This window comes from Anolis sagrei, chromosome 1 (assembly GCF_037176765.1).
Source record: "Anolis sagrei isolate rAnoSag1 chromosome 1, rAnoSag1.mat, whole genome shotgun sequence".
NCBI classification, from domain to species: Eukaryota; Metazoa; Chordata; class Lepidosauria; order Squamata; family Dactyloidae; genus Anolis; species Anolis sagrei.
Genome location: NC_090021.1, coordinates 63597483 through 63612623, shown reverse-complemented (window position 1 = coordinate 63612623; position 15141 = coordinate 63597483). Strand labels below are relative to the sequence as shown.

At 38.1% G+C, this 15141-nt stretch overlaps 1 protein-coding gene across 2 annotated transcripts in view; it reads right to left on the bottom strand.

Moving 5' to 3' along the window:
• The window catches only part of FRMD1 (FERM domain containing 1), a 64108-nt gene that overhangs the window by 43198 nt on the left and 5769 nt on the right, over window positions 1-15141 (bottom strand). Inside the window, exon 2 of one of the 2 annotated variants that reach the window (XM_067465571.1) lies at window positions 5674-5824. The exons of the other annotated variant lie outside the window; for it this stretch is intronic. The gene's annotated coding sequence lies outside the window, so the exon portion shown is untranslated. The remainder of the gene's footprint in view (window positions 1-5673; window positions 5825-15141) is intronic. 2 annotated transcript variants of the gene reach the window in all.

The following is a 15141-nucleotide window of genomic DNA, read 5'->3' as shown; positions in this document are numbered from 1 at the left end:
TTACTTGAAAAGGTTGCTGTATATATGACAACAAGCTTTGAAATTATCCTACTCAACAAGGGAGTTCTTTAGTTGAGGGAGAATATTGATTTAACAGCCACCCAATATGATTTCTGAAAAGCTGGCCAACTGATTCAATTTTGTACTATGAGAACATCAAGTAACATGGAATGGCTTTGTGGAATCCATACAAAGTAGGCAGCATTATGGGTGGCACAGTAAAGCCCAAGTTATGGAACACCATGGAAGAGGGCAAGTTTGGGCATGGGAAAAGCAATGATATGACTGTGAGGTCTTTGTTGAGTTGTGTTGTCCTAAGGCCTACAAGCCAAGTGAGTTTGTTGAAGTGTCAACCCAAGGCAGGTATATAAAACTTGTGGGTAGACACACAGGACATTTTAACTATGTCCATAGACGATAATAAGTAATTAGACATTTCAAGCTCATGAACCATTTTTAACATTAACATTCTTCTGCCCAATGGAGCTCTGCTCTAGACTCAGTGTGCTGATGAAGAATTAAACTAATATATCATTCTTAAGGAAGGCTTAGGCAAAGTCTACCTTGTCAGGTTGTGAGAATGGAGAAGCCAGAGAGCAACTACAATTATGGCAAATTAATAGAATGCTGAATGGTGTTGTCATTGTCAACCTTTTATTAAAGTACAGGTGGTCAACATAGCACTCAGATAAATTACTATATTCCTCTCACCCCCAGTCAACCTTCTGGCAGGTGTTACCAAAAAAAAAAAAACCTTAAGTAAAGTAGAAAGGTGAATAATAATACATTTTCCTTAGAGTGGAGAATAACTAGGAACAAAAATTTTCCTCTCATGAAAATATCTGTAAAACATACAATTAAAAAAAATAAGTAACAAGAATGTGTGGATTCCCACCCATAAATGTTTCCCATTAACCTAGAAAAAGGATGTTTATAGTGTTAACTTGTACACAGACATAACACTTTCTTAATGACAAAGATTGGCAGGAAATGAATTGGTGGCATGAAACACAGGAAGGGCTTGCTTACTGTTAAAATTAAAACCCTAACCAAACGTACTAAGGAGTAAGTAATATCGGATACAGTGATGTTTCTATCTGATTAAGCAGATGTAAGACTGCACTGCCAACTGCGTTTAAAAGCATCTTCTAGAGCTATCTGGTTTCAGCATCCCAAAAGCAAAACTCTAAAGAGCTGTCAAAATTTTATTTCAGCAATCTCCAATGGCACCATCGGTATCATGTCACCATTCACAAAAGCATTCCAGAACTGTCCAAATAGACAGTTCTGGAAGAGCATCCACAAAAAGGCAGATTAGTAAAATGAGAGGCAGTTAAGTTGATTGTAGCCTCCTACCTAGGGCTTCAGTATTGGAATAAACACTAGAAATTGAAATGAAAAAAATGCATATGTGTTTTAATGTAAAAAATAACCTAAGATTTATAATAGAATTTAAAACAAAGGAAAGCATTCTTTGGAATGTTGATATTGCTTTATACAGCACTGGAAGATATATATTTATGATAGAAATGAATACACTTAAGTGAAAATATTTTTTGAGTTTGTTTTTTATTTGTGACTTGGGAAACTGAGCTGGTTTGTGCTGGGGAGTGAAAGTTAAGTGTATTTTTAATGTTAAAATTGTGATTTTATGGGCTTTTGTATTTTATATGTGTATTGTAATCTAACAGCCAGTTTACCAGCTGTTTTCTGGATTTCTGGGAGTTGAAGGCCAAAATATCTGGGGACCCACAAGTTGAGAACCACTGTCCTATAGGGTTCAGCTGCTTTGGAATAGAGCATCACAATACTAAAAGACACATCACATATTCCTCCTTGTGTCCACAGTTTGAGGAGTGTCCAATACTGACAAATATTTATACAGAGAGCCCTAAGTCTAGGTCTCAACTCAATAATTAATCCCAGCTGACAACTTCTTCACACAGGGCTAAATGCGGCTGCATGCGCCAACTGGGGCTAAATTGGCGCATGTAGCCGCATTTAGCCCCAGTTACCTACCGAGCCAGCCAGCTCCCATCCAATTATGCCAGTGTGGCTCCGTGGGTGGAGGAGGATGGAGCCAGCACATACCACAGCTAGGGCAACACAGGAGGGCTCCCATCTTGCCACTGGAATTCATGAGGGGAAGCCATGTGCTCACACTTCCCCCATCCGATTGCCCTCAGCTGGAGCTGGGTGATGTGAGACGTGAGGGACCGGGTTCCCCACGCTCCTCTACAAAACAGAGCACCTCCAGCTGCCATGTGATGAGGCGATGAGTGAAAGTTGTTAAAAGGTACCACAATAATAACAATAATAACAATAACAATAATAATAATAATAATAATAATTTATATTGTAGTCCGCCCTATCTCCCCAAAGGGACTCAAGGCGGTTTCCAACATGTATGGCAAAGATTCAATGCCAAAAAGGGAAAAAACATTCAAACATAATTACATCAGAACAAACCATATTGAAGAAGACCTCCAGCAGACCTCTGAAGATGCTTGCCATAGATGCAGGCGAAACGTCAGGAGAAATGCCTCTAGAACATGGCCATATAGCCCGAAAAAACCCACAAGAACTGAGTGATTCCGGCCATGAAAGCCTTCGACAATACATATTGAAGAATATACAAAAAGGCAACCTAACTCTAAACTTAATAACAAAATAATTGACAATACAAACGTAAATAACCTATTATTCTTCACAAATAAACAATTATTTTTCACTCATATCTAAAACAGCAACAATTCGAATTAAAGTATGATTTGGTTGAACTTTATTGCTGTTAGAAAAGACTGTTCTCAAAATTAATAGTGTCTCTACGCTTTCTACTTCCATCTTCTAGAGAAGATTTCATATTAGCCAAAAGTCACAAGAGCACGAAGCAGAGATGACAAGGACTGGAAGTTAACTGGTGGTGAACAGTTGGTGGCAGAATTGATGACACACCTGAGAGACAAAGGGAAATGATCAGTTCCATTCCATCATGGCTTCAAAGCAATTCCCATCTACAATAACATCTGTGGTGGATAGGTTTCCAAACATCCTCGTTCTAGAAAGTGTTTAGATTCCAGGAGATAACTTTTCTGGAAACTGGCATTAAAGTTTTATCAGAAAATGATCAGTCTACAGCTCCTTCAAAGTATTGTGAACACAGGACACAACATCTCTTGGAAGCAAAATCTGAAGACTTGCTTATCAAACTCATTCATGGTTGGAGAGATATAATAATTTCAAATTGGGTCATCTTTTTGAAACGCCCTGTATTTATATAGCATCATCTAACAAAGTCATAAAACCTTTATTTCAATTTAATCTGATCTAATTAATGTTCATGCTGCGTGTTACAAGTATACACACCGACTTACAGTCTGGACAGGCAACTCTGAACTAGGACATTAATATCTATATTTCAGATAGAAAATTAGAAACATATACCGGTAGTTGGAAGAGTGCATGATTCACAATGAATCAGTGCAGGATTCACAATGTAGGGCAGGCCTGCACAACCTGGAGGGCTACATGTTGGGTAGGCCTGGTGTAGGGTGTAAATACAGCATCATTGACATAGAGTTATTTAGGCTCTGCTTAAATGTTCCAGTGAAGGCACATTTCCAATCTTTTCTAGATTTGTGGGATTCTTATGGAAAGATTTATAGAACTAGAATAATAGAAAATCAATAAATCTGCCAAGAGACAGGCAGAGATAGACAAAGTGTGGCCTTCCACATTTTGTTCAACTCCAACTCCATGTTTAAATATTTAAAAATATGCTATATTAAAGATGGAGCCAGGTTTCTGCTGCTCCAGAGGTTAGGATATGTAGCAATAGCTTCAAACTATAGGGGGAAAATCCTACCTAAACATTAGAAATAACTTCCTAATGGTATGAATTTTATGATAGTAGAATACATAGCCTTGGAGTGTGGTGGAGTCTCCTTTTCTGAAGATCTTTAAAAACATGCTGATGGTCATCTGTTGGGATTTCAGCATAGCAGGGAGTTGGATGGTATTTGTGGTCTCTTCCACCTCTATACTTCTATGATTCTAACTCCAAATAACCTTTACTACTGGAAAACCTAGTGGAAATTATAGTCCGGGGGCTATGATGTGTCTCACTCTGAGACAGAGGGTTTTTTTCAAAATTTGTTAGTCATATTCAATTCCAACAACAACAAAAAGTGGCGATGACCAACAAGTGACCTTTCAACATGCCACATCTATCAGCAATCCTCTAGTCCTTCCCTACTACCATGGAAGTCAGGACAGGGAACAGATAGGGCCGATGGGTGTAATTTGGTTTCCAGATAAAGGATGGCAGCTGAAACTTGTCTGTATTATGTCAGAGATGCTCAGATGATAAATTAGAATTCTTAACCTTGTAGCCTCTGGAACCTATGAATGGTGACTGGCAGTCACCATAATAAATCAAAGGAGGATTAGGATAGGTAATTTCAGGGTCAGCGAGTAGCATTTACAGATAAAAACTCCTATCTCCTCAAAAGGGTAGGTAAAACATTTCAAACAAGGGCATTAACAGATATTTCCAAAAGAGCAGGGATCTGAGGGAGAAAGATTTCAGGAATCTTTCCAGTTTCTACATTTTGGATGCTATTAGAAATTCGAATGGGCAACATATGTTCTGGGTTCAAGAATTTAAAATCTTTTGAGTTTCTGCTGAAGAAAATATTTTCCCCCAGTGTATCAACTAAATAATACCATGAAATATGCCAAATACCCAGCCTGCTCCATTTCTTGTAACAACTATTTGTCACATTAGTCTGCTATGTACAGATGCTAAACATGCTAAGTGATAGGGTGCTTTTTGTAGACTGGGGTAAACCATTAAAATAGCTCCCCCTGCCATCACTTGGTATGATTAATCAATAGAAGGAACACAAACCCTTGAGGTAATTGTCCTGCACTGACTATGAAAGAACTGAAAGCATATTGGCAGGTAATCTTCATAGGGCAACCTTCCACATCCTGCCCTTCCATCAATTATGTCAGAAACATCTTCACAAGGCAGTTGGCTTGCAAGGTGTTGTGTGTATGGGATCATAGTGGATACATATCATTCCATACAGTGAGCTTGTACAAATAAATGCCTCACAGTATGGAATGATATTGAATAATTCTGAAACAGAATTACAAGAAGGATCTGCAATAATATGTTAGTGAGGAGTATTCTTTCTTCTAGGCAAGCCCTCTTCCAGCATATTCCATTCCAAGGTCTATCCCCCTGGTTACCTTTCTTTTCTTTTCTCCAACTTTCTATGGTCACTAAAAAGCTTAGTCTTTCCTGAAGTTTGTACATGTCCTTTTCTTTATGGACTGTATGTAGTCTGGAAGGGAAAGGAGATATTTCTGCATGTCCGGGTGAGTCCTTAAACCTACAGATTCCTCCTTTTTTAGTGTGGATCGCACCACTGGTTATAAAAGGGTTTCACTCCAGGAAAACTTCAAAGCAAAGATCCCTGGATCTATTTTGGTCTGTGAGCATCAGCTGTTGGTCTGCAGGTTTCATCCAGGAAAGAAAGAAATAGACAGTCCAATGCTACTGGGTGGGAATTGCCAATCTTCCACAACAACCTTAACAATATATTGAGTTACAAGACTCATTCATAAGGTGCCTGTAGGTTTAATCTGAATTCTAGATGTACTTACCTATGGAGCCTTTGATTTGGGACCTACAATTCCATGCCATCTTTCTGTTTCTTTGAAAGTTCATCTTTATTTTTTGATGTAAACTTGAAAAATATGACGACTGTATGTATCAAAATGGTCCAACACCAGAAGATAAGTAAGAATGGCATTCCTGTTAATACAAGTACAACTATTATAGCTCCCATCTTTACCCAGGAACTGTAATGGGCAATTCATTCCAGGTCCTCTCAGAAGGGATCTTGGCATCAAAAAACTAACACAACTCCTAAAATTAAGTGCAAGAGGCTATGCTTCCTCAGAGGCTGCCTTATGTGCAATCCTTAGCCCATAATGAAAGTGTACATGTACACACAAACACACAATATTTTCTCAATCTTTTAACTAGGTGAGTTGGGGAATAATAATCCATTATGCAAATAAGTAAACACAACTCTGCTGGTATATATGAACATCCTGGGAGCCAGCATGGTATAGTGGTTTGAGCATTGAACTAGGACTGCAGGAGACTAGGGTTTGTCTCCTCACTCAGTCACTGAAGCCCACTGTGTAATCTTGGGCATGTCATAATCTGAGCCTCAGAAGAAGGCAATTGTAAATTGTCTCTAAACAAACCTTGCCAAGACAATCCCATGACAGGATTATCACTTTAGGGTTTTCCCAAGTCATGAATTAACTTGTCTAGCATTAACATGCTAGACAAAACTGCAGGAAGAGGAGAAGAGGAAGAGCCCATCATGGGTGGACTGACTAGTCTTTAGGAGGTTCCCCATTCATAGGGTCACCATAAGCAGGGGTGAAATGCTGAGATATCTAGCAACAAAGGTTAAGGATTATTACAGAAATGCTGGTCAATTAATCAACAATATGCAACAACCTGTCTTTTGTTATGACGAAAGTTCTTCATTTCAATACTGTCCATCATACATTGAACCAATCATGAGATACACTGGAGTTAAGCAAGAAAAATAGACAGAACAGAAAATTATAAGATTTTGTGAAGAAAAGAGTGATGCCAACAGCTGGAGGACTACAGCCTTGCACTCTTATGGTAAGGCTTAAGGATGAGATAGAGATACTGTCTTTACAGAAAAAGCTTTGGGCAGTTTTCTTGGGGAAACAAAATGCTCTTTTTTACATCTAACATCATTTCTTGCATCAATACAAAAGCACCTAGCTCATTTGGAAACAACCTGAAAGAGGAAAACATCCCCCCCCCCCCCAAGACAACCCAACAATGCCATTTCTATGAGTAGCTGCTCAGTGTCTTGCATCTCTGCCTCTTAAAATGTGGTGGTAATTTATGGGAAATACCACAGAGAGGAGAAGCACATCTCATCAGTCCAGAACAAGCCAGCTAAGTAGATCTCAATAGCAGGCAGCCTCAGAAGAAGAAGAAAGTCACAGTGACCATGCCCCTACTATATAATTAGACAGGCCACCTCTACAATTACCTGAGAAAGGAGACAGAAGAGGGGAGAAAAACGACCATACCCAAAATGAGAAGGCTTCAGCTAATGTCAATTTTGAACTGTGGGAGGTATGAATAAAAATAAGGGGTGGCTACATGACCCAGGCTCAATGAACAGGAAATTATAAGTATAGAAAATAATAACAGAGAGAAAGCTGTACTTTACAAAAAATGCAACATAAATTCCTCCAATTCCCCTAGAAATTTTAAAAATTGACATAAACATTAATGAGTATATCTGAAGAAGTGGATTGTGCCATCAAAAGCTTGTGTCATTTAGTTTTTAGGGTGGCACCAAAAACTCTTAGACATCAAGCAGCAGAAAGGTAGCAAAACATTAGGATGACATGAATGGTAGCTTTTTTACCCCCTGATCTTTGTGGGTAAAAAAAGATACTGCACTGTAAATAGTGCAGAACATGGAAATTTTACTAACATTTTTTTTATTTTGTAGAGTGATGCAATTGGGAATTACAGAAAAAATAATGGGAAAACTACGGTGCTGTATATGAAAAATAAATAAATATAAGGGATGGAAGTAGAAATTGGGGAAAATATAGCAATTCACATTTATAAAAGGTTTTTTTCCAGAGGCATGGAATCTCATGCCCTCTTCCAAAAGAACCCCTCTCAAGTGTTACTGCAAGAAAACAAAAATAAGATAGTGAATTGAAACAATACAAATAATGATATCAACGTCTTGCAAAAGGCATGTTTGTAGATACCTAAGAATCACAGCTGCGCTGCAGAAACCTTTCCTCTGCACCAGCAATTCATTTACAATACCCTAAACTGAGCTGGAAGCCAAGTGTCAGACACAACAGACAGATGCCAATTCATAATCCATTTTACTTAAGCTACTTGGAACAACAGAGCTTACACTCACTTCAATTTGGCTTGATCTGAGCCTCCCCCATCCAAGGGTTACAGAAGGTTGCTCAGTATTGCTTTTTGAAGTCATGGACCAAAAAATCAGGCCTCTTGCTCCACAATCAGGACTCTTTAGAAGCATTCAATATTGAAATTTGTCTGCATCTCTTTAGCTTGATAGATGCTCATGCAGTTTGGTCCCCTAACACTCAGCATTCCCTGTTTTTTGCTTCAAATCCCAGCTCACAAACCACACATCCCTAAAACCTTTTGCCTTCAACTTTGTAGCGAGTCTCATATGCAACTAAAATGTAGCCTTGAATCTGTTAACATTTTTTCCTTTGCTACCTTTGCTCCCAGGATCAGTTCTACATAGGCAACATGAGATAAGGAAATCAAGTGGAAGATATCTGAGAGAACCAATAAGCTCTATAGCGCTATATAGCATTTCTTTCTTTCTTGGAGAAGAATGTGGAATGAATCACAGACCCTGTTCCCAACCACCTAAATAGAGAATCAGAAATTCATCCTACAGAATACTGAGATCTATAGTTTAGGAAGCAGTATTCAGAATTATTGGTCAGAGACTTCACAAAATCCCAGATTCTTTATAATATAACCAATAGCATCACTAGGGTTGGTGTCACCCAGAGAAGTAAGGCGTGGTGTCCACCCCATAGGTTCCGCTCTATACCAGAGCATGCCACAACACTATAGCAAAAAACCTCAGAAAAGTTGTCTTTTTAAAAAAAATCAAAAATGCCTTCATGCCAGTAGCACCTGGAGACAAAAACGTGTGCTTGAAAGCATCATTATAATTGGCTAATAATACCAATTCTGACTGAAGTGTATGTGCCTTAGAAGGATAAAAAACTAAATTGGCATAGGGGTTTATCCTTGAAGCTGCAGATCCGGTTCATTTTAACTGGACTTATGTAAAATCCTCAGGGATTATTTTAATTAAAACTAATATTTTTTTGTTGAAACACTGCACAAACTTTATACAGACAGCCATATTGGTGTCACCCTCTCCTCTCTGATAGTGTCACCCATTGCCGCTTACACTGCCTGCACCCCCTAGTGATACCACTGGAAACAGCCAATGGCAGCTGAATCACAGCCTTACAATTATGTTGTACAAAGGAGTGCCTAATCTGCTATCTTCAGGTGAAATGTTGACAGACACTATCCATTATCAGGGACAAATTTCAACTGCCAATAAAGTCAGCTTCTGAATGTGGAGTAGAGAATGCCATCTCATCACTTATCTCGGGCAGCAGAATTACTGGGGTCAGTCCTGACTCTTCTCTTCCTTAAGTCACCACACTGCTGTCCATAGCCTTATTTAGATTCAAGCTCTTTAGGCAATGAACTGACTTTTCCATATGCTATTCTTTAAATGCTGCAAACTTAGTGGAAAAAGTCCAGCCAATCGGCTGCATACACTTCCACGGTCTTCCCTGTCCCCAACATACAAACAACAGACTTAGTGGATGTCTCACTTATCCTCCTCATCTTTTCAAGCTCCCCCTCCCTTCCCAAAGTCAATGGTCAGCTTCTGAAAGAAATTGACTGATGCTGCTTAATGATTAAGAACATAATGATAGTGTGTGTGTGTTTATAATATTTGCATTCAAGTAATCTATCAGTTTATGAATATCATATGTTTTTCTTAGGCAAGGAATACCAATAGATGGTTTTGGCAGTTCCTTCCTCTGAAATGTAGACCATAGAACCTTGTATTTGTAGGTGATCTCTCATCCAAGTACTAAACTGGATTGACCCTCCTTAACTTTGAAGATCAGATGGAATCTGGTGCCTTTAGGCTATTCAGGCCCCAATAAGATAAAATACCCTTGGTTTAAACTTCAATTCTGAATGAATTGTTTATTGTACCAGCCATAGGCTATGACATCACATAATATATAACTTTTAAAAGTACAATACAGTAAGTACAATAAGCACTTTCCAATATAAATATTAAAACTGATTCCATATACTAGCTCTTTAAAATTATAGTAGCAGTGACATGATAAAAATAACTAATGTCTGATTTGTATCATCTCAAACTATTTCCAGTTCTAGCCTCCGCTGTGGACTTTACTAACTTAGCTCAGATTTTTTGGGCTGCAACTGCAAATGTGGCAACCTTTAACGTTATATTTTTGGAATGATCTGCTAACAGGTTACAGATGACTACTGGCTGTTGCCATACTGCCCTTTCTTCCAATGAACTGAATTTGTATCTTTTTACCAAACCAACCAGCCAAAGATAAAAGAATGAGGTAGACCTTCAAGAAATACCAAAGGGGAAAAGTACATGAATTGCCCAAAAGAAAGTATTTTGCTGAGGTGATAATTCAAGTTCTTGTTCTTTACAAACATTTTTTCTTATGAAATAACTTGCATTTATTCCCCCCACAACAAAAAATAGTTTCTAATCATCTTAAAAACTCCATACATTATTTCTTTGCACTCTTCACTCACTGGTAATTGGACGCTGCCTACTTTTTACAGATGTTTTGTTTCTCAATCCCATTCCTCCCTTTTCAACCATCACATATATGGGATTAATAGTACTGGCCTACCTTAGAATCACTAAGAATTAATGTATGTAAAGTCTGTTCTTTGAAGGTATGAGGAAGAAGTACAACCTGCCAAGAAGAAAGTGATAGAATCTGGAATGTCTAGAAGATTCTGGTGTCCAGCAAAACAATCCTCTACTATTCCTACTCAGGATTCCAATAAGTTTCTGGGGGGGGGGGGGGGGCTTTTATTAACGCAATGACCACAGGATAGAAAAGGACCAGTGGTAGGTCAGGTTCTACAGGGAAATATCCAGAGGAAGTTTAACAGATCAACAAAAGTAACTGAGGTCACAACAGTGACTAAAAATGAACCCTTTCCTCTGCTTCCTCATTAAGCTGCTAAGATTAAGCCTTAGCAACAATTTCTATATGTAAAAAGACCTGCATGAAAGACCAGACTCTGATACAAAACAAAACAAAACACGTGTGTCCCCCCCCCCCCACCACAAATCCATCAAATTGCTTATGAGTTTCTTGCGCAATTCTATGGGTGTTTTCTGTTAGATATTATTTTGCATCATGATCCAACTGGCAACAGATTTGGGGTAATCAATTCTTTGCACTGCAAGTATCAACATTCTATAACAGCATGGCTACCATTCTAGCTAAGATTTTCTAGGAATTACAGTTCAATATAGCCTTCCAAGTTATACAGGCATACTTAGAAGTTATACAGGCATACTTAAGTTAACAAAACTTCATACATTAAAGCACTGCATTTTTGCAGGATTTTAAGCCACCTTCAGTCTCCTCTGGGGTCGAGAAAGGCAGAGTAGAAATGAAGTAAATAAATAAATAAAGCTCTTTCCTATCCAGGCCTTTTAGACCTACCTAGTCCTACATTCCTCTTTAGTCTAGCTGGAAGTTTATGAGAAGCATTAGCTAGCACTGGCAGGATGGTGAAGGTAGGCTGGAGAAACATTTTTTTTCTGTGTCTGCAGTATCATGTTGCAGCTTCATGTCTGCAGTAAACAATTCATTAAATCACGCCTTAACATTCTTTAATAAAGAATTCTGTGCTAACTACTGTAGAAGGATGTGCCTGCTTACAACAGATAAAGTAAAGAGCAGTTGCCTCCAGAATCCATTACAAATCAGAGAAAAAAAGGAAAAGAGCAGACAAGAGTGCCTCACCAGTCACCCTAAAGGTTGTGAAAAAATCATAGATCTCTAAGTCTAGTGTGCAAAATATATTTTATAATAAAACGGAAGGTTGCTGAAAACAGTTATCCCTGAAGGCATTTTGGAAGATGACTTCAGGAGGTCTTTACAAAATTCAAAAATATTTTTTATCTCTGGAAAAGTTACTTATTCTGGTTATTCTGCACATGCATATATTATTAGTCTTTAGCTTGAAAAAATGCTGAAACATGTTGAAGAATCATTCTCATCACCTATCCCTATTCTTTCCACAGAATTATTGCCTCTAGAACCAAAGGAAGTAATGCCAAGGAACACATCTACTTTGTTAACTGAGGTATATCTGTACATCTAAGCCTGTTTTCTTTTGCAGTAAATAAGACTGCCAGCTTCCCTAAAGCTGTCTGATTGGATCAAAATCTACTGGGCGTGTCTGTGTCTATGTGCCTTCAAGTCACCTATTGACCCATGGTGGCCCCATTTAATTTCATAGGGTATCCTTAAGCAAGGAGCACGCAGAAGTAGTTTTGCCAGTTCAGTTCTGTCCTCTAAAATATAGCCTACAGCACCTGGTATTTGTTGGTGGCCTCCCATTCAAGTACTAACCAGGGTTATTTGGTTTCCAAGATCAGGTGGGTTCTTTTTATACTTTTTATACTGATGGTGTCACTGAAAATATTTTACAAAACAGAAGATGATTGTCTGACAGATTATTCTGAGGATAAGTCTAAACATTGTCTGTTTTTCTATAGGTGTTTATTGCCAGTTCCCAAGGAAAAGCTGCCAAGTCTTTCTTGACTTGAATCAGGGGTTTGTTTTAATGAAGCCTTTCCAAGCATGGTGCCCTCCAGCTGTTTTAGATTCCAACTCCCATCATTCCTATTTCCTAGTTGGCATAGCTATAGCCTTGTTCTCTGGGAATGATTGATGCTTCAAACCGAAGCATCTAGATGGCACAAGATTCAGGTACTCAACAATAAGATCATGATGATCTTTTTTATATGGCAGCAGACCAGCTAGCTGAACCTTGAGAAGAACTGGATAAAGAACCCTCCCTTTCATTATAAATCATGCAGAGAACATTTTTTTCTCAAGCTTTGCCATATTTCCTTTTCAATTGGACCAGATTCTTTTAAAAATAAATAAATAAATAATCTTTATTGAGTATTTACAGATTGCAGAGTTTAAAAAAGAGAAAAAAGAAAGAGAGAAAAAAGATAAAGGTGTAGATAAAAGGCAATAAAAAAAGAAAAGAAAACAGCCAAAAAAAGTAGAGAAAAAGTTTTCGCTTCCGAGCTTCTTCCTGGAGGGTTTTCCTCTTTTCCTTCTTTCCTCACCGTCCCCCTCTTCTTTCTTTTCTTTCCTTCTTTTCTCCCCCTCTTCTTTTCTCTTAGATGGTGAGTACTTTATTTCCTTCTTTAATTGCTGGTTTTATTTCAAGTATTCTGTTATAAGTTTCCAGTCTGTTTTCCCCCTTATCTTTCCTTTAGATATCAAATAGGTTAATCTATCCATGTACCTTATGTCCATGAATTTTTTATTCCAATCATCCAATTTGGGTATGTCCAATTTTCTCTATATTTTCGCATAACAAATTCTTGCAGTTGTTGTTGCTAGGAAGAGGAGTTTATCTATATTGCTTTCTAATTTTGTTCATTTATTCCTAATAAGAATATCTCTGGTTTCAATAGTATCTTTATTTTTAATACTTTTGGTAGTTTTTCATGTATTTCTTTCCAAAATGCTTTTGCTTTATTACATGACCACCACATGTGGTAAAAAGTTCAATCTGTCCACATTTCCAACATTTGGAATTTAAATTTTTATATTATTTCTTTAATTTATGTGGTGTCATGTACCATTTATGCATCATTTTCGTCCAATTGGACGAAATTGGATCAGATTCTTTAAAGTACCCACACGAAGAAAAAAAAGATAGTGGAATACACCAAATTTAGTTTATATGTATGAGAGCTATGTTTAACTATTTTCTTGTTGTATAGTGGGTTTATTGGATAGGAGATAATTCAACCATAGGGTAATACTCCTCTCCTATCAGCAGTACAAAATAGTGTGTATGTCTTTGAACTGCCTGTTGATTTATGGCACCTTTATGAATTTCATAGGGTTTTCTTAGACAACGCACTTGGAGGTGGTTATGCCAGATCCTTCCTTTGAAATATAGCCGACAGCACTTTGGATTCATTAGTGCTCTCGCATCCATATATTAACCAGAGCTGATCCTGCTTAGCTTCCCAACTCAGATGGGAAATGTTTCCTTTAGGGTATAATTCAAAAAAGTGTGAATTTATTTCATCACAATGGTAGACCACCGCAACAAGATAGTAGTTAATTCTGAATGTATGAGAAGTACATGCATTTATTTTCTAGAATTCACATAGACTACAAGTGGACAGAGAAACAGGCAGAAATGTAGCCATGTGGAAGTTTGGGGGGGGGGGGGGGTGGTGGATTAGAACACTACCTACTAAACAAATACTTCATGTCAGTATTTATAAATACAGCCTAGGAATGCAAAAGAGAGAAAAGGTGACAAAGCTACTCAAGGAAGCACAGTAAAGATGCAATGCCTAGGTGTGAGTGGCTCTAAAGGTTCACTCTCAACGTTAGAAATTTGGGGACTAAAGGAAGTTTTAATTTGTATATTTCTTATTGGATATGCAACATGCTCATTTGATTCATTTATAGCCGTGGCTCTTTTCTTTTTTTCTTTTTAACCAGGGACCACTCTACCAGGGACCATTTTCCAACATTAGTACCAAAAGGGTTTACAAATCAGTTTTTGGTTAACTTCTAGTTTCTGACACATAAAATATACCATCCAATAGTTATCATCTGCTCGCCCACAGAAAACCATATTTTATAATCTAGAGCTGATGTGGCAGTAGTAATCTTTCAGTGGTAGTCAGCCTCTCCCCTCCTGACATCCCTGTTGCATTGGCACTGTAAGAGGGTTTTGCAAGACCAGTCTCTCTTGTTGATGCATGGTTTCAAGGCATTGGTATAGTAATGGTGAGGCCACAGACCATATTTTCATTCGTGCAGACCACAGGTGGTCCATAGACCACAGGTTGGGAACCACTGCTTTATAGTGACACCCTTTGGGAACAGAACTCAACACCATGAGAGTTTCTGAATTATCTCTGCCAATACATGAATTTGAACACAAATAAGAGTGCCCCTACAAACATTACAGCTGAACTTGGCAAGGTCAGGGAATGGAGGTTGGGTGTGCTCAGATATGCTAGCTTTATCTCTCTACTCCAAAACTGAGAATCATGTAATCTTCCAGATCATGTGAGACTGCAAATCCCAGCAATTCTAGACAGCACACTCAGTGGTGAGGAATGCTAGGGATCCAATGTCTTGATGGCTATAAGA